This window comes from Phyllostomus hastatus, unplaced genomic scaffold, assembly GCF_019186645.2.
Source record: "Phyllostomus hastatus isolate PE091 unplaced genomic scaffold, TTU_PhHast_1.1 phas_contig_210, whole genome shotgun sequence".
Lineage (NCBI taxonomy): Eukaryota > Metazoa > Chordata > Mammalia > Chiroptera > Phyllostomidae > Phyllostomus > Phyllostomus hastatus.
In genome coordinates, this window is record NW_025333737.1 from 14,892,051 (window position 1) to 14,918,640 (window position 26,590).

Genomic DNA, 26,590 nt, shown 5'->3' on the forward strand with positions numbered 1-26,590 from the left:
AAATATATAAGAAATTCACACTCAATAGCAAAAAACTAAATAACGTAATTAAAAAATGAGCAAAGGGTCCAAAAAGTTTTTTTTCCAAAGAAACGAAAGTGGTCCACAGGTACATGAAAAGATGTTCAACACCACTAATAATCAGAAAAATGCAAATACAAACCATGACAAGGTATCACTTCATAGCTGTTAGGTCAACTATTATAGAAAAGTCAAAAGATAACAAGTGTTAGCAATAATGTGATAAAAGGGAACTCTTTTATCCTGCTTGTGTGAATGTAAACTGGTGCAACCATTTTGGAACACAGTGTTGAGCCTCCTCAAAAAATTAAAAATAGAACTACCATATGAACTGGCAATCCTACTTCTGAGTATATATCAAAAGTAATAAAATTACTATTTCAAAGAGATATTTGCATTCCTACACTGATTACAGCACTACTCACATTAGCTATGATAGGGAAATAATCTCAGTTGATGATAAAGAAAATGTGATTTCATGCATGTACATGCATGTACACACACAGAGGAATACTGCTCAGCCTCAGAAAAGGAAATCCTGCCTCTTGTAACAACATGGATGAACCCAGAGGACATGATAAGTGAAATAAGTGAAACATATAAGGACAAATACTACATCATCTCACTTACATGCTAAATCTTAAAAATAAAGTCAAACTCAAAGTAACAGAGAGAAGAATGGTGCTTATCAGGGTTGAGGGGGTGAGTAAAAAGGAAGATATTTAAACTTTCAGTTGTTAGATGAATACATTCTAGGTCTTAACAAATGGACACCTTAATTAGCTTGATTGTCGTAATCACTTCACAAAGTACATGTGTATCAAAACACCATGTTCTACACCTCAAATATGCACAATCTGTATTTGTCAATCATACCTCAATAATGCTAGGGGATAGAGTGGGCGATTTAAAAAATAAGCACATGGTCTTCCGTGAAATGATGATAATGCGGTTTAAACAGAATATTAAATCAAGTTTTTCACCTACGGTTCCCAACTGTGTTACAGTTGTAATTTTATCTTATGTAATTCCAGCTCATTTTGAAAATTGCTGTGGTATATCATGTATTATTGAGTTGGGCAAAAAGTACAGTATGTTTTTTTTCCGCAAAACCATTTTCACCAATAACTTTATTGATTTGGATATTTTGAGTATGTTGGCTATCTCCACATGGTATAAACTTGGTTGTTCTCAATTAATGTCTCAATTTGATCACTGTCAACTTCAACTGGTCTACCCAACAGTGGAGCATCATCCAGTGAGAAATCTTGAGCACCAAACTTTGACACGTTCAATCAGTCACCGCACCTTCTCCATACACTGCACAAATCCTTTTTTGCTTTTAGTTGTGTTTTGCCTTTCTTGAAATCATAAAGCATAATTTGCTGAAAGTGTTGCTTATTTTCTTCCATCTTTAATATTAAAATGGCTACACAAAAATTCACCAATTTTGATAAATTTTTTAAAATTCACGCTGATATGACAGCTGTCACAATAGAATCTAATAAAATTGTTTTGAATGAAGTTAAAGACAACTAAGTGCTACTAGAGCCACCTTACAGAAAAAATTAAACGAACTTTTTGGCCAACCCAATATAATTTAACCAGTCTCTTGTTAATAGCCACTGAATGCAGTCCTTTCTAGATCTAGATCCTAGATACAGAATTACTGAGTCAAAAATGCTAAGAGTTTCTATTGAAAAATACTGACCAAATGCTGTATTAAAAGTTTGCATTATATTGCATGTTTAAGAAAAGTAGTGTGCTTAATATCTGAGAAAAACAGAAGTTTAGAATTCCAGGATTGACTTAAAATTATGAAAATATAAACTCAATAGATGATTGAACAAGAGATAAGACAGAGAATTAGTAAACTGGAAAATAAAACGTCTGTGCATCAAGGGTGCTGTCAAGAACATGAAAAGAGAACCCACAGAATGATAGAAAATATTTGCAAATCATGTATCTGTTAAGTGTCTAGAATTCAGAAAATATAAAGAACTCCTACAATTCAACTATAAAAATACAAACAATACAATTTAAAAATAGGCAAAAGACTTGAATGGACATTTTTCTGAAGAACATATACAAATGAACAATAAGCACATTAAAACACACTCATCATTATTAGTCATTACAGAAATGCAAATCAAAACCACAATGAAATACCACTTCAAACCAACTAGGATGGCTATTTTAAAAAATAAAATAAAAGACAAACAACAAAGAAGTGTTGATGAAGATGTGGAGAAATAGAACCCGCGAACACTGCTGATGGGAATATAAAAAGGTATTGCTGCTGTATAAAATAGGTTGGCAGTTCTTCAAAAAGTTAGAGAATTACCATATAAGCCAGTTTTCCCTTTTCTGTGTGTATACCCCAAAGCAGTGAAAAAGGTTTTCAGACAAAAACCTGATCACAATGTCCACAGCAGTAGTATTCATAATAGCCAAAAAGTTGAAACAACTCAAATGTAATTAACTGGTGAATAAACAAAATGTGGTTTACTTGTACAATGGAATATTATTTAGCAATAAAAAGAATGAAGGCCTAATTCATGATACAATATTGATAAACCCTCAAAACAGTATGCTAACTGAAAGAAGCCAGACACAAAGGCCACATGCAATAAGATTCCAGTTACATAAAATGTTCAGAACAGGCAAATCCAGAGAGAAAGTAGGCTAGTTGTTGCCTATGAGGAGGAAGGAATGGGGAGTGACTACTTAATATGTACAGGGTTTCCTTTTGGGGTAATGATTCAGACTGTAGTGATGATTGCACAACATTGTAAATGTACTAAATTCAGTAGTTTTACTATGTAGTATAAATATTTCTACATTTATATCTATATTTACTATATATAGATATATACCATCTACTTACATATTTATTCAAATGAGAAACCTAGTAATTTTTGTTAATTTCTTTCTAACACATCCCTTTAAAACAAATGCATTACCAGTTCTGCAGATTATCGACCTAAAATAGATTTCATATCTACCACACTTTCTGCATTTCTCCTACCACTACCATAGTCCAGGTCACTATTATCTTTCCCCCAAATTTCTGTTAGTAGAAATCTAGGATTTGTTACTTATTCTCAGGTTTAAAAATTTACCAGAATATGTCTTAACTTTTTTCTTTTCATCGGACTCTGGGTACTCTCTTTTACTATGCTGACTAATTCTTCTCTTCCTACTGTTCTTTTTTCTCTATCTGGAACTGTGGTCCAGATGGACAGTGCATATACCAAACCTATTTTTCAAGTTTATTTCTCTCATAACAGATTTCTAATCTTTGGGCTTTCATGAATAAACTTTAAACTGATTAATATAAAACTATAGCTTTTTAAAGGTTTATAAACAAAGAGGTATTCCATTAGTGTAATTTCCTGAAAAATCTTGAGAAAAATCAGCATTAGATTCTTTTAAAGTCATAAATATATCTAGAAGAATGAATTTGAGTTAGTGAAGCACCTCTTTTCACTTGAGATGTTCCAAATTAGAACTTAGCTGATAATTTTAGAACCTAATAACACTCCTTAAGGAATAATACTGCAATTAGTCCAATCTATATGCCCTAGTTTACTTTTCTGTTTAAAAATATTTTCCTTCATCTTCTCTGCCCTATAAATTGTGCTTGAACTCATTGTAACTATAGAAAAAAACTAATATATATATATATATATATTTCAACTAAAGAAAATTACTGGGAAGCAGTCACAGAATTTGACTGTACTAGTTAATTTTAGGATATATGGCAACCTCAAAAATCTCAGTCTAACAACAACATTATCTTTATGTTCATGAAGTCTGCAGATTGATTATGAGTCTGCTGATCTAGGCTGGGCTATCAGGTTCAGAACTATTCCAGTGTCTCTAATATTAGGCCAACTCACTGAAGGGACAGTGATTACATGGGGAATGCTCTCCTCATGATAGGTCATAGGAGTGCAGGAAGCTAAGTCAAACCAGAGGAGTATATTTAAGACCTCTCATCAATCATTACACTTGGCACACTTTAGTGGGAACTACTGAAAAGTTGCATAGCAAAAGGAATGAATGTATAATTTCACAGCAGGAAGGAAGTAAAAAACTGGGAATCCAATTAGCTAAGCATATATGATAATATTTACTGGTATTCTGAATTACTTAATTTTTATTTTCTACCTTTCTTTTAATGACCACTTTTCTTCAATCAATCAAATAAAAGTTACTGAAATAACACGATGGAGATAATGGCAGAAAAACATAAACTGCTAATTTGACAGAAAAAAATCACTTATGCTAGACACCTGGTGATTACAGATTCAAAAACTGATATAAGAAAGCACAGATATCAAGTACATGGACACCAAAGAAATATTAGGAGTAATTATAATTCAATAAAAATTTCAGTCATCACTAAGTCTTACACTTAATACAGATGATTATTAGATATCAAAGTTCAGGTTAATTTAAAAATTCTTTAGCTCAAAGCAATACCTATTCTAAATAACTGCCTTCTGATTTTTGAACTTATATAAATACCCCAAATAACACTTACAAACCAAAACCCCAGCATAATTTATTGAACTATATACATGATTTTCAAAGTTTTCAGTTTACATGCTATGCTTCAATATAAGTTCATTTTTAAAAAGTACACAGGAAAACAAAACAAAACATAGCATGGTGATAAACTAACTCCTGAAGTCAAGGGTTTGCACATATTTCAGAAACCAAGGGTTTGGTCTAAATTATTCCAAATATCCTTTTATTTCAATGCTTATATCACTCTGTGAGTTGGTAATATTCTCATAAGTCCATCTATTAGGCAGGAAATAGGCCAAGAAAATGTAAAAACTAGTACAGGATCTGTAGTCACCTGGCATGATTGCCTACATAGAAAATTCTAAGGAATCAAAAAAAAAAGAGCTGCTAGACTTCAGGCCAAGATGGAGGCATAGGTAGATACACTTTGCCTGCTCGCACAACCAAAAGGAGGACTACATCAAATTTAAAACCAAAAAATAACTAGAACTGCCAGAAAAATTGAACTATATGGAGGTCTGACAACCACAGAGTTAAAGAAGAAACATTCATTCAGACCAGTAGGAGGGGTGGAGATGGGCAGCACATCAGAGAGGACTCACAGCAAGGTGGCAGCCAGAGAACCAGGGTGGGCAAGGCAGGGGCTGGTAGACCGGGCGGTCCCACAGTCACGTGTAGATAAACCAGGAAGAACAACTGGGGAATGAGAGAGATCCCACATCCCAGGGTTCCAGTGTGGAGAAATAAAGCCTCAAAACCTTTGACTGAAAAAACCTGTGGGTGCTGAGGCAGCAGGAAAAACTCCCAGCCTCATAGGAGAGTTCGCTGGAAAGACCTATAGGGTCCTAGAACATACACAAAACTACCCACCTGTGAATCAGCACCAGAAGCCCCAATTTGCTTATAGAGAGTGGAGGAAGTGACTGAAAGCCAGTGGAGAGCTGAGCAAGTGGCATTGTTTCCTCTCAGACCCCTCCCCCACATACAGCACCACAAAGCAGCCAAGTGAGTTGCTCCTTCCTACATAACAGGTGCACTAAGAAAAAAAATAAGGCCCAAATGAAAGAACAGATCAAAACTTCAGAAAAAATACAACTAAGCAGAGATAGACAACCTACCAGATGCAGAGTTCGAAACACTGGTCATCAAGATGCTCATGGAAATGGTTGAGTATAGTTGCAAAATAGAGGAAAAAGTGAAGGCTATGAAAAGTGAAATAAAGAAAAGTATACAAGGAACCAACAGTGAAGGGAAGGAAACTGGGACTCAAATCAATGATTTGAACAAAAGGAAGAAATAAACAAATATTCAGCCAGAACAGAATGAAGAAACGAGAATTCAAAAAGTGAGGAGAGGCTTAGGAACCTCTGGGACAACTTTAAATGTTCCAACATCCGAATCATAGGGGTGTCAGGAGAAGAGGAAGAGCAAGAAATTGAAAACTTATTTAAAAACATAATGAAGGAGAACTTTCCTAATCTGGCAAAAGAAATAGACTTTCAGGAAGTCCAGGAAGCTCAGAGAGTTCCAAAGAAGTTGGACTTAAAGAGGAGCACACCAAGACACATCATAATTACATTAGCCAAGATTAAAGATAAGGAGAGAATCTTAAAAGCAGCAAGAGAAAAGGAGAGAGTTACCTACAAAGGAGTTCCCATAAGACTATCAACTGATTTCTCAAAAGAATCCTTGCAGGCAAGAAGGGACTGGCAAGAAGTTTTCAAAGTGATGAAAAGCAACAACCTACATCCAAGATTACTCTATTCTGCAAAGCTATCACTTAGTATGGCGGGGCAGATCAAGTGCTTCCCAGATAAGGTCAAGTTAAAGGAGTTCATCATCACCAAGCCCTTATTTATGAAATGTTTAAGGGATTTGTCTAAGAAAAAGAAGAAGATCAAAACTATGAACAGTAAAATGACAACAAACTCACAACTATCAACAACTGAACTGAAAGAAACAAAAAACAAAAACAAATTAAGCAAACAACTAGAACAGGAACAGAATTACAGAAATGGAGATCACATGGAGGGTTATCAGTGGAGAGAGGGAGTATGGGGGGGAAAAGGCACACAGAATAAGAAGCATAAATGGTAGGAACAAAATAGACAGGGGGAGGTTAAGAATAGTATGGGAAATGGAGAAGCCAAAGAGTTTATATGTATGACCCAGGGACATGAACTAAGGTGGGGGAATGATGGTAGGTGGGGTGGTACAGGGCAGAGGGGAATAAAGGAGAGAAAAAAGTGGGAAAACTGTAATAACAATCAAAAAATATATTTTTAAAAAAGCTGCTAGAAAAAAATAAGTTAGGCAAACCCAAAGGTTAATGCAATGATTTTCAACCCTCTTCGTCTCCTGACATACAAACTACTAAAATTCTGAGGCCCACTAAAAATATATTTTATTGCCAATCTGAGGAAAAAAATAGGTACAAATTTGATTCATTAACACTAAACAGCTATTGTTGTGTTGGCTGTTGTCGTTTTTTTTTAATTTGATAATCTAAGGAAAGATAGGTCAGTGCCCCTGACTAAATAGTCAGGTATTGCATGTATTAAAAATTTCTGCAGCACACTGATTGAAGATCACTGAGTTAAAGAGTCAATACAAGAATCTTTCTATATACTAGCAATAAATACTTGGAAAATAATTTTTTTAAAAACCAGTAATTTTAAAATAGTGCCATTAAATATATAAAGTAATTATGAATAAATTTCACAAAACATGTACAATAGTACAATATTCGTATTGAAAACTACAAAACATGATGAAAGATACGATGTGAGTTTTCCCCAAAGTGTTCTGTAGGTTTGAAGCAATTCCAATAAATATCCAGCAGGCGGTTTTTTGGTAGAATCAATAAACTGATTTTATCTACTTATTTTTTAATTAAGAATATTTCACTAATTATGCTATTACAGTTGTCCCATTTTTTTCTCTTTTGCCTCCCTCAACCTGGTACCCCCATTCCTTCCATCATTCCCCCACCTTAGTTTATGTCCATGGGTTATACATGTAGGTTCATTAGCTTCTCCATTTCCCATACTATTCTTAACCTCCCCCTGTCTATTTTGTTCCTACCGTTTATGCTTCTTATTCTGTGTGCCTCCCCCCCCCCCATACTCCCTCTTCCCACTGATAACCCTCCATGGGACCTCCATTTCTGTTACTCTGTTCCTGTTCTATTTTTTGCTTAGTTTGTTTTTGTTTTTGTTTCTTTCAGTTCAGTTGTTGATAGTTGTGAGTTTGTTGTCATTTTACTGTTCATAGTTTTGATCTTTTTCTTAGACAAATCCCTTAAACATTTCATAAATAAGGGCTTGGTGATGATGAACTCCTTTAGCTTTACCTTGTCTGGGAAGAAGCACTTTATCTGCCCTTCCATTCTAAGTGATAGCTTTGCAGAATAGAGTAATCTTGGATGTAGTTTGTTGCTTTTTATCACTTTGAATACTTCTTGCCAGTCCCTTCTTGCCTGCAAGGATTCTTTTGAGAAATCAGCTGACAGTCTTATGGGAACTCCTTTGTAGGTAACTCTCTCCTTTTCTCTTGCTGCTTTTAAGATTCTCTCCTTATCTTCAATCATGTGTGACTTACTTATGATGTGTCTTGGTGTGTGCTTCTTTGGGTCCAATTTGTTTGGGATTGTCTGAGCTTCCTGGACTTGTATGTCTATTTCCTTTGCCAAATGGGGGACATTTTTATTCATTACTGTTTCAAATAAGTTTTCAATTTTTTGCTCTTCCTTTTCACCTTCTGGCACCCCTATGATTTGGACATTGGTATGTTTAAATTTGTCCCAAAGGTTCCGAAAACTCTCCTCATTTGTTTGAATTCTTGTTTCTTCTTTCTGTTCCAGGTGAATGTTTATTTCTTTCTTTTGTTCCAAATCATTGATTTGAATCCTGGCTTCCTTCCCTTCACTGCTTGTTCTTTGTATATTTTTCTTTATTTCACTTTGTACAGCCTTCACTTCTTCCTTTATTTTGCAGTCATACTCAATCACTTCTATGAGCATCCCAATCACCTGTGTTTTGAACTTTGCATCTCATAGGTTGGATATCTGATCGTCACTTAGTTCTTTTTCTGGAGTTTTGATCTGTTCTTTCATTGGACCATATTTCTCTGTCTCCTCTATTTGGCAGCTTTCTTATGTTTCTGTGTATTAGGTAGAGCTGCTTTGATTGCCCATGTTGACACATCTCTTATTTTGCAAGGAGCAGAGCACTACCCATTTACAAGGGGGAGGCAATCTACTTTGCTGCTTTGTGGCACTGTATGTGGGGGAGGGATCAGAGAGAGAATAACGCCTCTTTCTCAGCTCTTGCCCCTTTCTCAGTCACTTCCCCCACTTCCTGTAATTGATTAGCACCCTTCTAGCTGCTTCTCTGGTGCTGATTCCACAAGTGGGTAGGTTTGTACACTCTAGGACCCTGTGGGCCCTTTATAAGGAGTCTCCTGTGAGACCGGCAGTTTCTTCTGATCCTGCAAATCCCCACTGGTTTTTACAGCCCAAGTTTATAAGGCTTTATTTCCTTGGTGTTGGAACCCTGGGCTGCATGGTTGGGGCTGGGGTTGCTTGCTCCCCAGTTGTCCCTCCTGATTTTCACTTGCAGTACTTGAATATGATACCACCTGCTCTGCTGGCCACAACCACCACCACCTGTCCACACACTCTCCACCCCAGCTGCCTACCTATCTGGATCCATGTTTCTTCTTTAACTCCTTGGTTTTCAGGCATCCATACAGTTCAATTTTCTGGCCATTCTGTTTTTTGTTTTTGTTTTTGTTTTTAGATTGGTTGTTATCTTTCTTATTGTTGTGCAAGGAGGTGAAGCATGTCTACCTATGCCTCCATCTTGGCTGGATGTCTGATTTTAAACTTTATATGTAAAAACAAAGGAACTTAGGATAGATAAAACAATTTTGAACACAGAAAAATAAAGTATGACATCTCACAGAGCCTCATTTGAAGACTAAGTATAAAGTTATAGTAATCCAGAGAGTATGTGATATTGGCAAAAGAATGGACACAAAAATCAGTGGAACAGACTAGAGTCCCAAAAAAGACCCACACAAATATAGTCAATTTTTGACAAAAGTGTGAAGTCAACTCAATGTCAAAAGGATAATCTTTACAACAAATGGTTTTGGAACTGTTGGATAGTCATATGTAAAAACATAAACCTATATCTTCACATTAAAAAATCAAATTAAAATGAGTCACAGACCTTAATGAAAAACCTAAAACTCTAAAACTTCTAGAAAAAAACACAGGAGAAAAATCTGTGATCTCGTGTAAGGCAAAGACTTTTTTACAATGGACCCCAAAAAGAGGACCCATAACAAAACCTTATATGTTGAAATTCACAAAAATTTAAAATTGTACTCTTTAAAATACACTGTTACAAAATGAAAAGCCAGTACCAACTGAGAAACTATACTTGTAAAATACACATCTGATGAAGGACTGTTATTCAGAATACAAGAACACATTTAACTCAGTAACAAGAAACTACTCCAATTTAAAAAACAGGCTAAAGATTTGAACAGATACTGTGCTAAGTAAGAAATATGTCAGATAAGCATGTGAAAAGATGCTCAACATCTCTAATCACCAGGGAAATGCAAACTAGGAGATGACACCAAACACCTAGTGAAATGGCTAAAATTTAAAAATAAAATGCTGATAACACCAAGTGATGGGAAGGATGAATTAACACATATATTGCTAATGAGAATACCCAATGTTATACAACTTTAGGAAGCAGATGACAATTTGAATATAAATTCACAATATGACCCAGCAATGCAATACCCACACATTTAACCAAAAGAAATGAAGACACATTGCCCTCCCTCAAATTTAAATAGTAGACTTATTCATGATCTCCAAAACTATCTGGAAACTATCCAAGTGTCCATCAACTGGTGAATGGTTAAGCAAATTGTGGGATATACATAATAGAATATTACTTAGCAATTAAATAGAATAAACTACTGACACAGGAAAAAAGTCCAAAAATAGATGAATCTCAAGAGCATAAGGCATACGGAGCCAGAGTCAAAAGGCTATGTAATATATTGTTTCATTTATAGAATATTCTGAAAAATAAGATAGTAACAGAAAACAGATCAGTAGTTGACAAGGATTTGGGGCTGGGAGAAAGGGCTGACTGCAGAAGAGCATGATGGAGCTTTATATGATGATGAAAATAAGGTATATTTGATTTTAGTGGTAGTTACCTAGTCACTTGTTTGCAAAAAGTCATGCTACTACATACCTAAGAGAAATTTTACTGTTTATAAGTTAAACTTCAATAAATCTAACTTTAAAAAGCCCCGAGAGAACTTTTTGATAATATGATGAATGTATGCATATTTATGACTTGCAAACTTTTCTGATTGGATGTTTTATTTCAATGAGATTCTGGTTTTTTTAAGTATAGAGAAAAAAACAATAGTGTAGGTGATAAACTGGTCCCTAAACAAACGTAATTGTGTTCAACATAGTAATATACATAGTAACAATGTGTAATTTCTCAAAAGGCTTTCATATATTTCTGAAACAAAGGGGTATAGTCTAAATTATTCCTAATGTCCTTTCAAGACAAGATTTATACTACTCTGAGTGTGCATCACTTCTCACAAATTCAGGTATTAGCAAAAAAAAAAAATGAGGCAGAGAAGGTTTAACAACTAACATAGGATCACATAGTCAATTAGCAGCAGAAGACAATAAGAAACCAAAATCCTTACTATCACCTATAAGGCCTTACATGATCTGGACCCACATACTAATTCTCTGACCTCATCACATCTCCCAACTTCTCTGACTTTATCACTTCCAACTTCTTCCCTCAATTCACAAGGCTTCTGTCACACTAGCATTTCAGTTCCTTTGATCTGGACAAATTTATTATCAACTTATGAACTTCACCTGTTTCATCCACCTAAATTGCTTAGTCCCAGTATCTTTGCAAAGCTGGCTCTTTAGTCTTTAAAAGGTCAAGTGTCACCTCCTTGGAAAGGCCTACCAGACTAATGTTAAGTTACCATCCACTGTTTTCTCCATCTTTCATTCTCTATCACATAACCCTGTTTTATATTCTTGATAGTACTTATCATGACCTGAAATTACCTGGTTCTTGGATTTGTCTCACTACTCTAGAACAGAATTTTCAACCTTTTTTTATCTCATAGCTCACATAATCTAATTACTAAAATCCTGTGGTACACCAAAAACTGTATTTTTTTGCCAATCTGACAAAAAATAGATATAATTTTGACTCATTCACACTGGATGATTATTTTATTGTGTTGACTGTTGTCTTTTTTTAAAATTTGACAATCTAAGGGAAAAGAGGTCAGTGCTCCTGATTAGATAGTCAGGTATTGCATGTTTTAAAAATTCCTCTGGCACACCAGTTGAAAATCACTGCTCTAGAATGAAAGCATCATAACAAAAGATATTTTCTGCCTTGTTTACTGCATTTGCCCCTCAGTCTTATTGAAACCTGGATACTGGGGTGCCACTGGGTGGGTAGGGGTGGTACAGCTGACTCAGGCTGCTGGTCTTCTTTGGAGGCCCAGATCTGGCCCTTCCATCTACACACCCTATTGGTGTTTTTTTCTCACAATTATGGTCTCAGCACAGAAGGAATACCTTTTCTTACGGAGACTAGGATCTCCAGGCACAGTTGGAGAAAAGCAGTCAAAGCAGGCATCAGAGAAGGAAAACTCAGCTTCCCCCTACAATGTCTGCATCAATGAGATACAAATAGAAAGGAATCTTAGTGAGATAAATTTTATGAGTGTAATCTATGGGAAAAAGCCTTGCAGGCATGTCCAACCTTTTGGCATCTTCAGGCCACACTGGAAGAAGAGTTGTCTTGGGACATACATTAAACACACAAACACTAACAAAAACTTATGAGCCAAAAAAAAAAAAGGTTTTACATAAATTTATGATTTTGTGTTGGGTTACATTCATAGCCATCTTAAGTTGCATGTGGCCCGTGGGCCACAGGTTGGACACCCTTGCTTAGAGAGAACACTAATCTTATTTTGTAGGCCAGAGATCATAGAGGAGAGACAGATAAACATGAATGTAAGGACTGTAAGAGAGCCTTTGGTAACCATTATTCCCATTAGAGACATGGGAGATTTCAAAATAAAGAGAAACTTCTTTAAATATTTTCAGAGCAGGAGAGCATCTGGGCTATAAGTTATCCCTAAAATGTACATGAGATCTTACACTGAAGACAAACTTTAATAAGGTAATCAGAGTGGAAATTCTTTAGAAACATCTGTAGTCTTGTGGTGCACACAAAACACATACTAAGAAGAAACTCTACGAACACAAAGACTTATGGAAAGCCTACAGCCGAATCACTCATTTTACTGCTCACCAGAGCATCCACCCACACTGGGGAGAAACTCTACAAATGCAATGACTGAGAAAAAGCCTTCAGTAGGAACATTAAGCTCACAATGCTGATGTGAATACACACCAGAGAGAAACACTATGACTATAATGAATTCAGAAAAGCCTTCAAAAGTAACTTTATTTAACCTTACTGATCACATGAGTACATCCTGGTCAGAAAATCTATGAATGCAGTGACTATGGGTAAGTTATCAAAAGTCACTCATCCCACTGGAAAAATGTGAACACACACAGTGAAGAGAAACCTTTTATATGTAATGAATGTGAGAAAGGCTTCAATGATCCCTCTTTCACCTTTACAGGTGACACACAAGAATTCACACTGAAGAGGAACCTTATGAATGTATACAATGTGGGAAAGCCATCAGCCCCAAATTTTAACTTGTTTCACATAAAAGAATTGATACAAAGAAATAGTATGTGTTTTACAAATACCAGCAATGCTATATATTTGAAAAACATAACTGTGTTCCAGTTCCAGAAAAGATAGAACAAGCATATTCTACCTTTACTTTCCCACTGAATGCAAATATAAACCCTTGAAAGGATGCATAGGTCTCACTTCCAGTTTCCAAAGAAGAAAGGAAAATAAACAAACAAACAAACATAAAACAACCCCAAATGAAGTCCACAGTCCTGGGTGACACGTTTACCAAAAGACTGAGACCTAATCATAGAACTCAAAATGCTTTCCCTCCCCACCCTTTACAATTACATTACTATTCATCACATCATATTACCCAGTACTTGTCCACTTTTCAGCAGAAACTTACAAGACATGCTAAAAGGCAAAACACACAGTTTGAAGAGACAGACATACATCAGAACCAGACCCAGATACGGCAGGGATGTTGAAATTTTCAGACTGTGAATATAAAAAATGAAATACTTAGGTATAATTCTAAAATAATATGCACAAGATGCGTATCAGTAGAACTACAAAACTCTAATGAAAGAAATCAAAGATCTAAGTAGATGGAGAGACAGTTTACATTCATGGATAGGAAAAATCAATATTGTCAAAATGTCAGTTCTTTCCAAATTGACCTAAGAGAATAGATGCAATTTCAATTAAATCCCAGGAAGTTATTTTTGCTGATATCAACAAACTGATTCTAATGTTTACATGGAGAGTCAAGGAACCAGAATAGCCAACTCAATATTTGAAGGGGGTTGCAAAATGGAGGACTGACACTATTGAACTTCCAGATTTACTATAAAGCTAGAGTGATCGAGGCAGTGTGGTACTATGAAAAAAAAAAAAAAATAGACAAACAGATCAATGGAACAGAACAGAGAGCCCAGAGACAGGCACACATAAATACAGTCTTTGTCAAAGGAACAAATAGATAATACAATGGAGAAAAGATAAACTTTTCAACAAATGGTGCAAGGACAACTGGACATACACATTAAAAAAATGAATCTAAAAATGGCCCTCATACCCCTCACAAAAAAATTAACTGAAAATGGATCATATACCTCAATATAATATGCAATACTATAAAACTCCTGGAAGATAACATAGGAGAAAATCTATATGACCTTGGATATGGCAGTGACTTTTTAGATATAATCCTTGTATCTAAAAGGCATGATCCATGAAAGAAATAATTGATAAGCTAGACTTCATTGAAATTCAAAACAACTTTCCACCCGGACCAATGTGGCTCAGTTGGTTGGGTGTTGTTCCGCTAAGCGAAAGGTCACCAGTTCGATTCCCGGTCAAGGTACATGTCTACATTTGGTCCCCAGTCAGGGCACATGCAAGAAGCAACCAGTTGATGTTTCTCTCACATCAATGTCTCTCTCCCTTCCTTCCCCCCCTCTCTAATAAACAAATATTTAAAACAATTTCTCTGGAAAAGACACTTTCAAGAAAATAAGAAAAACCTCAGAGTAGGAAAAGGTATTTGCAAAAGACATACCTGATAAGGAGTTGTTACCCAAAATACACAAACTCAACCAAAAAATGTAAAACATAGGCAAAAGATATGAAGAGCCACCTCACCAAAGAAGGTACATAGATGGCAAGTAAATATATAAAAAGATATTCACCATTACATGTCATTAAAAAGTTGCAAATTAAAACAACAATGAGACACCACTACACACCTATTAGAATGGCCAAAATCCAAAACACTGACAACACCAAATGCTGACAAGTATGTGGAACAGGAACTCTCATTCACTGCTGGAAGGAATACAAAATGGTCAATCTACTTTGGAAGACAATTTGGCAATTTCTTACAAAACTAAACATATTCTTACCTTACAATCCAAGAATCCTATTCCTTGGTATTTACCCAAATGAGTTGAAAACTTACATACACACAAAATACTGCACATGGTTATTTATAGCAGCTTTGTTCATTACTGTCAAACTTGGAAGCAATCAAGATGTCCTTTAGTAAGTGAATGAATAAACAGATCATGGTGCATCCAGACAATGCAATATTATTGCATTGCTATAATATTATTGCTAAAAAGAAACGAACTACTGCACCATGAAAAAACATGGAAGAACCTTAAATGCATCTCACTAAGTCAAAGAAGCCAATCAGAAAAAAATACAAACTGTATAATTCCAACTGGAATTATGGTATTCTGGAAAAGGTAAAACTATGAAAACAGTAAAAAAATCAGTGGTTTCAAGGACTGAGGGGAGAGAAGGATGAATAATCAGAATTTTTAGGCCAGTGAAACTATTCTGTATGACACTATAATGGTGGATACATGCCATTACACAATTGTCAAAACCCACAAAATGTACCACATCAAGAGTGAACCCTACTGTAAAATATGGACTTCGGGGGATTACGATGTGTCAATGTGGGCCCATCTGTTATAAGAAATGTACCAATGGATGGTGGTACGGGATATTAACGGAGGAGGCTGTGCAAATGTGGGTATAAGAGGCATAGTGGAATTCTCTGTACTTTCTACTCAATTTTAATCTAAGTTATACAATCTATTTTTAAAAAATTAAATACATAAACATAAAAACAAATAAAAAAAGGATGCATTATCTGAGAGAGTGTGAAAATAAATAGTGGACAGACTGGGAAAGGAACTGAGAATATGAAGTTCCACTTAAGTGGTGGTGAATTTACCACGTTTCTTCCTCAGGTATGGCCTGGCCTGGACTGGACTCAAAGACAACCCAAAACTTATACTTGTATGCCAGGTAAGAAAAAGCTCCAGGAAAATCCCTCCCTTTCTGGTGAATAGCAGGAAAAGGGGCCCTTCTCAGTCTGAGAGACTAGGGGGAAACCCTATTTTTTCCCAGTCTCCAGGCAATTCCATGGCAGCAGCAGCAGCAGAGAGGTAGTAATGGTGACTGGGCAGGTACCTAGAACTCTGAAAGAAGGGAACCTTTTTCTGACTTAAGAAACTGTGATCCCAAGAGTGTAAATCAAATCCTCATTGCTTTTTTCCCCTCCCTGTCCTCTTATCACTTAACTTGGATGCAGACACGGTTGCAGGAAATGAACAGCAGAACAGAAAAGCCAGTCTCTGTTTTTTAGCCTGAGCTTAAGAAGGGTCCTGGGGAGCTGGAAAGTATTGGTGAGATTGGGGTGAGGTGGGATAGCAAAGAAAACAAGCCCATCAAGTTGTGTATGAACTTCTAGGCTCATCTATGAGGTCTGCATGCATAGATCTGACCCTAAACAATATACCACAGGCTTTGAGAACACAGCAAAAAGATACAGTAACACTTTTTGATCCCAGAATAGATACTGGGTCACTGCAAGTGCTTAGAAAACTAAACAGACACATTAAGACCACAGCCCCCAGAAGGCAGTTAGGAACCTTTGTCCTGAACATAACTTGGTTGACTGGTCACTGACACACACATGTACACACACAAATCAACATTCTCCTTAGATTTTGAATGAAACCCAGGGTCTCACATCATAATACTCAAAATGCCAGGATATAACCCAAAATTATATGGCATATACAACAGACAAATCTCAACTTGAGAAAAAGTCAATAAACAGATGCCATTCCTGACATTACACAGATGTTGGAATTAAGAACCAGGCCCTGAGTGGTATAGCTCAGATGACTGGAGCATCGTCCCATAAACAGAAAGGTCACTGGGCATATGCCCAGGCTGCGGGTTCAATCTCTGGTTCGGGCACATATGAGAAGGCAACCAATCGATATTTCTCTCTCACATCAATGCCTGTCTATCTCTCTCTCCCCCTTCCTCTCTCTCTAAAAATCAATGAAAAACATCCTTGGGTGAGGATAATAATAATAATAATAATAATAGTAGTAGTAGTAGTAGTAAAATAAAGACAGAATTAAAAACTAAAGACCTTAGAGCAACTATTACAACATTTGAATAAGTAAAGGCAAACATCCTTGAAAAGAACAGAGAAGATAGAAAATTTTGTGTATATTTTACACATAAAACACATCTCTCTCAGACTAGCAACATTTCAAGCACTCAATAGCCAAATGTAGCCAATGACTGAGTACGGTGTTGTATAGTGAAGTTTCAGACCTACATCCAAAATCAAGTTCAGTCTCTATAGTAAAAGTGTGGTCCAATCACTAAACACTGGAAAGATCCAAGGTTGATAGCTGTTACATATCCCTATTCAACTAGTCTTTATGGTTTAAGTAGTAGTTGGACAGAACTTGGAAAAATGACAGTGACTTTCTGACTCCTACTGCTGCAACTGTTTTAAATGTGGTTTTGTAGCTAAAGCAAATCAATATACCACTGGCACCTGGTTTACATTTATTGACTTTAATGAGATCATCATAAGCAGTACGCATTCAGCTGTCAGAATCAGCTATACATTTTCATTGCCCTACCTTCTGTTAGTTCTCCTGCTCTAGGTAGTAATCTAATCCTCAGGGACCTTAACTGTAAATCCATTCCATCCACCACCATGCTGGTCTACTACACTGATAATTTCATGCTGATGAGACGTGGGGAACAGGAAGCAGGAACTGATCTAGATACTGTAGTAAATAAAAGACATGCATGTCAGAAGGTGGGAAATAAATCCCACAAAAACTCAGGTCTTCCACATTAGTTAAATTTCTGTGAGCCTTGTGGTCTTTAGCGACACAAGATAACCCTTCCAAGGTGGAGAAATTACTGCACTCTCTCTCTCTCTTACTAATGAGAAGGATATACAATGTCCCTTGGGTTTTTTTTTACTGTATAAATGTTTATTGTTATATAAAGTAATACTAAAATTACTGTTGTTAAAAAAATGAAATTACTGTTGTTAATAAAATGAAATTTATATTATTAAATAAAAATATAAAAATCACTGTTATTACAGACCATTAAAGATATGCAAAATCGAGTGTCTAATCCAAAGCTGAGCCCTTGGATTTTTGAAGGAACTTGTACCTCCTGCATATGCCATTATGAGCCATTTAACAAGAAGACTGCTGGGTGTGAGGAAGGCCCAAAACAACAGAAGGCTCGGAAACAAGTACGGGCTGCTGTGAAAGCTGCTTTGCCACTTAGGTAATATAACCCACTATACCCATGTTGCTTGAAATATCCATGGCAGATAGAGATTTTATATGGTGCTTACTGCAGAAATTTAGATGAATCTCAGAGCAAACCTCTCGTATTTTATTTTAAAACTATGCCATCCTGTGCAAGTAACTATTATCCTTTTTTTTTTCCTTGAAAAACAGTTTTTGTCTTACCACAGGGCCTTACAATGAATGCCTGATCATGGGCCACCATTTTACCATGTGACCTGGACAGCCCACCATGAACTAAGTATTATTTGAACCAACAAAGCAATGTGGTTGTTGTATAGGGTAGCACTTCATCAGCAAAAGGAAGTGTACATGAGCTCAGGCTTGAGCAGGTCCTGAGGCATAAATAATTTTCATGAGCAAGTGGCCTAGATACCCACGGCTCCTATTGCTATATTGCTCCTCTTCTCTCAATCTGATTATATTTGATTTCTTGAAGAATTCTCTGTGACCATCTCATGACAGGGTGGCAGGGCGGTAATCAGGCTTGTTTACTGATAGCTCCGCATGATACCATGAGGATGACGACCACACTACAACCCTACTCTGGGGCACTCCTGCAGGGGTGTCCATCCTGTGGCCCCTGGGCCACATGTGTCCCAGGATGGCTGTGGATGCGTCCCAACACAAAATTGTAAATTTACTTAAAACATTATGAGATTTTTTTTGTGAATACATGTTGCAATGTATTTAACGTGTGGCCCAAGACAACTCTTCCTCCAGTGTGGCCCAGCGATGCCAAAAGGTGGGACACTCCTGAGTGGCGAAGGGAAACCCTTCTTGGCAGAAATGTGAACAGGGTGAATAGGGCACCTAGTAGTTCATTTTGCCTGCAAGGAGGGATGAAAGAGGGACTGTTCTACACTGACTCATGGGTAGTGTTAATGATATGATTGGATCTTCAGGGCTTTGGGATGAGTAATTAGAAAACTGGTGACAAGGAAATTGGGAGATGAAGTATATGGATGGACTTCTTTAAAAGGGCAAAGAGTATGATGTAATTTATGGCCCATGTAAATGTTTACCAAACAGCAAACTCTGCAGATTAGATGCATAATAACCCAGTAAATAAGATAACTGGTTTGGAGGACTCAGCCAGCATCTCTACCTAACTATTTTATTCTTGCCAATGGGCTCATTAACAAAGAGGCTGTGGTAACAGGGATGGAATTTATACATGGGCTAGGCAATTAGGACTTCCACTCACCAGTGCCAATCTGACAATAACCACAGCTGAGTATCTAACCTGCCAACAGTCCATGCATGTTATAAGCACTAAGGAAGAGGCAGGTAGATGGTTAGCCAATCATCTCTCTACTCATTTCCAGCTCCTGGTGGTTTCTCCTTCCTTCTTAATAAATCAGCTATGAATTTAAAATAAATTTTGTTTATAGTGTGAAAGTTTTCAGGTTGTCTTAGTCTGCCCTCTTGTGGGAACCAGCTCTTCAATCTCTCATTAGGAATAAAATTTATTAAATCCAAACTGCTCCTCAAACAAAAGAAAACAAAAAATATATGTATTTCCTCAATAATACTTTTACCCCAAGCTTTACTAATAGGTTCCTTCCTCAGCCTTTGTTATCCAACTGTTTATGAACTTTCATTAAAATTTATAAAGTTTTTCAGCCCTGGCTGGTGTAGCTCAGTGGACTGAGTGCAGGCTGCGAACCAAAGTGTCGCAGGTTCGATTTCCAGTCAGGTCACATACCTGGGTTGCAGGCCATGGCCCCCAGCAACCACACACTGATGTTTCTCTCTCTCTCTTTCTCCCTCCCTTCCCTCTCTAAAAATAAATAAATAAAATCTTTAAAAAAAAAGAGTTATCTAAAAAAAATTTATAAAGTTTTTCAAAGAGATTTTTCTGTTATCTCTTACCAGAAAAATTTGAAAAATATATTAAATCAGAATCTTTCTAGATATCCAATATATCTTTTCTGAACTTTCTAGCTGCTCTGCTTTTATTCCCTTTCTTTCCTAGACATAAATAAGCAACAATTAGCTTCTACAAGGCTTCTAGTATTAATTAAAATACTTAGTATGTTGTGACACAAAATGTGCTTGAGGGTGCATATTCCCAGAGTTTCAGATGTCACTAAGTAAACTTTTATGAATCACTTTGAAAATATGAATACTCTTACATGAGGGAATAGTCAAATAAATACTGATTTACTTATGCTATGGACCATTATACAGACTTTAAGATATGTATGTCCCTGGCAATATGGCCAGGTTATACTGTTAATTGTGGGAGAACAGAACTAAAACCATGTTTTATTTAAAAAATTTTTTAAACTAATACATACACACACTACATACTTGCACATGCCAGTGTGAGCTGAGTGACACATCCCTAGCATCCCAAGATAATAAGAAATTGTTGGTTAGAGGGCCAATATCAAGTTTAATTTTATGGAAGAAAAGTATTACACAAAGAATAATCAACAAGAAGTTAAATCTCTGAAGAAATACAAGACTAGAAATAAAGACAATTCGGAGGGATTTATCATTTAAGGTCAGATCTTTTGTTTCAACTCTTATCCAACCACCAACAAACAAATTTGTGTTTTAAATATCAGAATGTAAAGGTTATAAATACATGCTACTAACAATGCTGATATGAATGAAACTTTGAGTGCAGATCGGTATAAAGTCTAATTATTCCTTACTGAAAATAATAACTACTTCAGAGTAGTACTCTGAAAAAATAAACGAAGATGATATGAAAGCATCTAGCCCACACACAATGTCAGTCCAGAAGGTATCCAGCCACATAAGGTGAAAAATAGAGACATTTATTGAAGAAGATATAAGAAACATTTTTACACAGGATAAGGATGCCTCATTCCCCTTTCAAAGTAGGCACCTTGGGACCTCCCAAAGTTCTCCCAATTGCCATCAGTTGCCCAGTCGTATTTTCCTGAATCTCATTGACAGCCTGAAATCTCTTTCCTTTCAAAGATGATTTTAGTTTTGGGAAAAGCCAGAAGTCACAAGATGCCAAATATGGGCTGTAGGGAGGCTGAGTCACCTGAGGGATTTAATGTTTCACCAAAAAACTGCACAAGATGTGATGCATGAGCGGGCACATTGTCGTGATGAACCTGCCAATCACCAGTTGCCCATAGCTGCAGCCTTTTGAATCTGAATAGTTTCCATGAAGGAATGTTCAAGCTTAGTGCAAAATCTGATGCAGATTCATTGCTCGACTTGCTCAGTCATTTTGAATGCAGCAGTCACACAGTACACATGCTCACTCAACGGTATCTCCTGCCCGCACTGACTAGTACAGTGAAGTCGTCATTGCTTATCCATGCACGTTCTAGTCCACTCTGCTTAGCTGCTAGATTACATTGGTGTCACACAAACTGTTTTTGATATATTAACAATGGCAGACTTTTTCCAGATAGACCTTGTGTTATTAAATGATATGTTTATTTTCTTTATTCCTAAAGCAATCTATTTTGAAAGTTAAATGATTTTTAATTATAATAATAAACTACTAAAACAAAATAATTTCATATGTGTAATGTCTCTATACTATGTATACTCTTATGCTGAGATAAATAAATTATATATGGAATAATGAAATAATCTTATTCTATTTACTAAGACACTGCTGGCTTAATAAAGAAATCTTTGTAACTTACCAGTCTAAAAAATAATTTGTATATGAGACCATGAACATCTCATTTCTACTAAATATTTTATATATTTACAAGGAAAGAAAAAAAAATCAGAAGATAACATATTTGACAATTTAGTGCAGTATTACTACAGATACACCAGCACATACTTACCAGAGAAAACTGACTCTAGAAATTTTCTAAGAGAATTTTCAAAGAAAATGGGCATCATGCAAAGCCAAACATTATACATTTCCAGCACAAGCTGATCATGGGCACTATTATATACCTTGTATATCAGAGCTTAATAATGCCTGTATGATGAGATTTTTGCAAAAGTAAACCAAAATTGGATTTACACCAAATTACATTGGCTCGTGCATTTATTTACTATATAGAATCAAAAAGTTTAGCTTATGTATAAATGACCTCTCCATGAAAAAAATCATTTGATGCAAAAAATAAAGCTAGTACAACAACAAAACAATTCTGATGAAGTAACCCATGATTTCCGAAAGACACAACCAGAATTCCTAAAATTGATGAGGTTCCTTCATCAATTTGATGGCCTAAATGCAAACTGTGCTAGACGCAAAGATTCTATCGTTACTGAACTCCTAGATTATTGTGAAAAATAGAAATCCAACAAACAAGAGCAAACATAGTGAATAATATAATCCAATCATATTGGAAAGCAGAAAATAACCACCCAACCTTAGAGGGCCATACTGGGGTTAAACTGGCACATCAGTTTTACTGCTAAATTTCAAGAGCCTTATTTGTACAGAAATCAATAGTTGGTACCTTATTTTGCCATGAATAATGCATACTTTTTTGCCCAAATTATTTAGGGAAAAATAAGGATGCTCATTATACATGGGTAGTACTAATTCTGTACCTATATAAATGTTTTTAATTTTTTAATTTATGCTTATGCATTAAAAGTATAACTCTAGAAAGTGATAATGATATCTGTATGTAAAGTAATACCCTGGAATAAGATAATCAGTTTTGTTTCTAAATAGAAATAAATAAAAAAATTCAATTAAAAATTTAAAACGGAAGATTTTTTTTTCCTGAAAGTTTGGGTCCAAAACATGGGTTCACATTATGCATGGGAGCAAATTATACACAGCAAAATACAGTATTTTGAAAAACTACCTAGATTCAACATAGTTCTCACACTGCTTTACTTTTTCAGTGAGATAACAGAAGTGGATGTCAGATCAATTATGTTGCCAGGGCACATCTACATACTTTCCCAAGCACACTTAGTGCTAGATATTTGCTCATTCTTCCAATCAACAAATACTGATAAATTTTTATACACAAGTGTTCTAGAGAAACAGTGGCAAACAAGATAAAGTCTCTGCTCAAATGAAACCTATTTTCTAGTAGTTGAGACAACAGTAAACAAGTAAATAAATAATTAATTCCAGATAGCAATACATACTATGATGGTGATGGCCAGGAATTTAGGTAGGATGGTCAGAGAAGGTTTTTTTCACTTAAGCAGAAATCTATAGCCATTTAGTCAAGTAAGAGTAAGTGTACAGGCCTTGCAAAGAAAAAATTCTTAACATGTATAAGCAAAAAAGGCCATCATAGATGTAACAGAACTGATAATGGAGGGAATGAGAGGACATAAAGTATTAGGAAAAGGGCAACTCAGGTAGGGTCATGTAAGAAATGATAAAGACTTTGGAGTTTGTTCTAAATGTGACAGGAAGCCACTGGAGAATTTTTTCAAGTTTGGGGAAATAAATGATTTGATTTGTTTCAGTAAGAGAACTATTGCTATCAAATGGACAACAGACTATATGTTGACAATGATGAAAATAAAAGTTAGGACATATTATAGTAGTAAAGAAAAATGATGGTAGTTCAGACTGAAATAGCAACAATATAGATGATGTGGAAGTAACAGAAAATGTATTTTTAAAAGAACAAATTCTTAAAGCATAAAACAAAACAAAAAACCAATAATATAAGAGAAATATTAAGAAATCTATGGAAAACAGAAACTAGATGCAATTAGACGGAAAAAAATTCATAGCCCAGAGCATCTGGTAGGAAGATGATGAGGTTGTTTCCAAATCTGTTTTAAGCACAAAGGCAAGAGATACAAGAAACAAGAAGTGCCAAGGGGCAGCAATGTGAATAAGAGGGGTGGGACCTGATTCAGCCCAAGTAGTCAAGCCCTCTCCCATCTCCTACATTTGATAAGCAGAAGACTTGAGAGGTCTCTGCCCCTCAAGTAGAGTGTGTGGGAGTGGGTATATCTGAGTCAGAGTCCACTGTACCCAAGAGACAGATCAGAGGCCAGTCTAGCTAATTAACACACAGGAAAGAACATTCATGCTCAAAGGATAAGACACCTCACCAGACACCTTACCTTACATGTCTATTACTATTAGAGAAGAAACATTAAATAGAAACTATATCCACAATCGGGTAGGGCAGTTTATCATGCATTATGCTCTTATATGGGCATATCAGTTGTTTAAAATTATTGTTTGTTCTGAATAGACAACCATCTGTTCTGGCTGGTTGAGTACTCATTAGCAAATATTTTGAGTATCATCCCTCCATATAAGCACACACAAAATATAATAAAATGAAAGGGCTCTGGTTCTTGATTAATATGGAATAAGCACACTACACCTTAAATGTGTAACTGACACCCTGAATATAAATGAAAAACCCTGGAAAGAAGGATGGAGCAGCAGTCTGAGGACTCTGAAAAGAAAATAGTAGCAGGCAAACTGTGGAAGGAAACCAGACTTGAAGGACAACAAACCCAGTGGTGCATTTCCTGTTGTTTCTTATGTCCTCAAATTTCCAGCCTAAATTCAAAGAAAATCCAAATCCTGGAACTGCACACCAGGGACAAACATAAAGACTCAACAGAATCTTCTCTTCTGGTTAGAGTGTGAATAAGGTGGGGGAGGGCAACTGTACACAGGACACTGTTGGGAACTGCCCTGCCTGGTATCAGAAGCTGTAACCCCCGCCTAGGCTAAGGCCAAGGGAGTGGCCTTAGACTGTAAGCCAGCAAGGAGACAAAAGCTTATCTCCCTGGCAGGAGTGCTGCTTCTGCTGCTTCATTCATAACTGAACCCCAAAGCTTGATTGGTTAGCCAATGATGGTTAAGATTCCCCAAGGGGGGAACAAACTAAGACAGGCACAATCACGTGGGAGGCCCCCAAGAAAGGACTTTTGGGGGCTACAGCAAAAGGGGGTGGTGGATGCTCGCTCCTCAGCTTTGACATAGCCTGAGTCCTCATGGGTTTCTCTGGGAGAGTTTCTCTGGGAGAAAATCTCCTTATTCCTTGGCTGCCTTACTTCCCTTGCTCCACCTAAGCCTGAAACAATGACAGGGTGGTGCAGCTCTGTGCTGAAAAGGGCGGGTTCCCCGGGTGATCAGGCCTAAGAAAGACTATGTAAGATCCTGTGAAACCTGCTTTGTTTAGAATGCTCTCAGTTGAATGATAAGGGTCCAAGGAAGAAGTAAGTTTGTTCTTTAAAGTTTTACAGCTCTTTGATCCTGACTCAAAATAGGCCCTCAGACTTCTTGTTATCTATTGTTTGATCCTTACTTCCTGGCAATGTTTAATGAGCTTTACCTGAATTCCTATGCAAACGAAACCAATAAAAAGCCTCTCTGGAGGGGGAACGAGGCGCTCCCCACATGAGAAGCGGCCCTGCTGTTCCTATTCCCCCACAGGACCTGGTTGTCTCCGTGTATGTTTTTCTCATGTTTCAACGAACATCTGCAGCCGAGATAGATACTGCTGGCCGGTATCCTCTTCAGGACACAGAGAGTGGAAGAAATCCCTGGCTTTTTTTCTTACCTTTCTCTTCCAGGTCTGCCCCCAGGTAACCCCATTTTACTTCTGGCAGCTGCCCCTGAGGGAATACTTAAACCTCCAAGGAAGGGGAATCCTCTCTGCCAGAGGACCAGTGGTATGAGGAATGTGATAAAATTGCAGGGAAAAACAGATAAATCCACATTTACAATCTGAGATTTCAATATTCCTCTCCTAATAACTGACAGAATACGCAGACAGAAAATCAGCAAGGAAACAGAAGACTTGAACAACACTATCAACTTGACCAGACTGACATTTATAGAACCTTCCATCCTCAAAGAACATAATACACATTTTAAGTACATACAACACATATAAGATAGATCATTTCATGGGCCATTATCCAAGTATCAATAAAAAATCATTCAACTCAAAGAATGGGTGTTCTTCGACCACAATGAAATTCAGATAGAAATCAGTATGAGAAAGATACTTGGAAAATTCTCAAATGCTTGGAAACTACATCAACACATTTCTGAATAACACCCAGGTTTAAAAAAGAAATCAAAGGGGAAATTAGACACTACTTTGAACTAAATAAAAATGAAAACACTACTCA

General features: G+C 36.4%; 1 protein-coding gene and 1 long non-coding RNA gene across 4 annotated transcripts in view; one reads left to right on the forward strand and one right to left on the reverse strand.

Annotated features, from left to right (window-relative positions):
• Positions 1–18,499, forward strand: part of LOC123816934 — a 51,697-nt gene extending 33,198 nt beyond the window's left edge. Inside the window, exons 2-3 of the long non-coding RNA XR_006785357.1 lie at positions 16,139–16,196; positions 18,322–18,499. This is a non-coding gene — a long non-coding RNA (uncharacterized LOC123816934). The remainder of the gene's footprint in view (positions 1–16,138; positions 16,197–18,321) is intronic.
• TANC2 (tetratricopeptide repeat, ankyrin repeat and coiled-coil containing 2) overlaps positions 1–26,590 on the reverse strand; it is a 317,432-nt gene that overhangs the window by 198,515 nt on the left and 92,327 nt on the right. The window lies entirely within an intron of this gene.